The sequence below is a fragment of the Rhinolophus sinicus genome, linkage group LG05 (genome assembly GCF_036562045.2).
Source record: "Rhinolophus sinicus isolate RSC01 linkage group LG05, ASM3656204v1, whole genome shotgun sequence".
In the NCBI taxonomy this organism is placed as follows: domain Eukaryota; kingdom Metazoa; phylum Chordata; class Mammalia; order Chiroptera; family Rhinolophidae; genus Rhinolophus; species Rhinolophus sinicus.
In genome coordinates this window covers 2730028-2730952 of record NC_133755.1, presented here as the reverse complement: position 1 = coordinate 2730952, position 925 = coordinate 2730028, and the positions used below count along the sequence as shown (strand labels likewise).

The 925-nt window shown below is 50.4% G+C and overlaps 1 pseudogene; it reads left to right on the top strand.

Annotated features, from left to right (window-relative positions):
• Window positions 1-268: 268 nt before the first annotated feature.
• LOC109433955 (small ribosomal subunit protein eS27) lies at window positions 269-579 on the top strand (annotated as a pseudogene).
• The last annotated feature ends 346 nt before the right edge of the window (window positions 580-925 follow it).

Sequence of the window (925 nt, the reverse complement as noted above, 5' to 3'; positions counted from 1 at the left end):
GGGCCTACACAGAAAAGCGAGGCACATCCCTACAGGGTTTGCAAACAGGTGTTCAGAACTGTCCATCCGCATGGTCTCCACCTCTAGCCTATTGAAGAGAATCCTTAAACTTGAGCAGGAATCAATTCCTTTTCAAAGGAACTTGTATGTGTAGGTTACTAGTCTGTATCTAGTCCCTTCTCATCAGGACAACTGAGGGAGATCCAGTATTCCACCTGTTACGATTGGGGTTGTTGCTTTCCGGTGGTGACGACCTCCCCATGAAAGCATGCCTCTTGCTAAGGATCTCTTTCATCCATCTCCAGAAGAGGAGAAGAGGAAACACAAGAAGAAGCGCCTGGTGCAGAGCCCTAGTTCCCACTTCATGGCCAGGAAATGCCCAGGAGACTATAAAATCACCACTGACGTTAGCCACGCACAAACTGTAGTTGTGTGTGTTGGCTGCTCTGTGGTCCTCTGTCCACCTACAGGAGGAAAAGCAAAGCTTACAGAGGATGCTGCTTCAGAAGGAAGCAGCACGAAAAGCACCCTGAGTCAAGAAGAGCGAGAAACCATCCTGTTAAACACATTTTGGGTTAAAAAAAAAAAATTGGGGTCATCAGCCAGGAGGTGAAACTCCCCTCTCCTCACGTGTACCTTCGTCCCGTCCTACCTCAATGACTGCCAAACTGCAGCCACTACGCACCCCGCCCCAGAGCTGAGCATTGAGAGTTTCCAGGAGCACCTGACCTGTCTGCATTCTGGGGGCAGAAGGCTTGGTGCCTGACTCCAGCCTGGGGGACGGTGATGGTGGGCGTCAGTGAGGACTCCATGGGGTACAGTGAAGACAGAGCAGCAAGAAGGGACTTGTGCCCCCGAGTTTGGCAGGATAAGGATGTACAGAATTTCTCATCATCCAAATAAAGCCTCTAGAAACTGGGAGTAT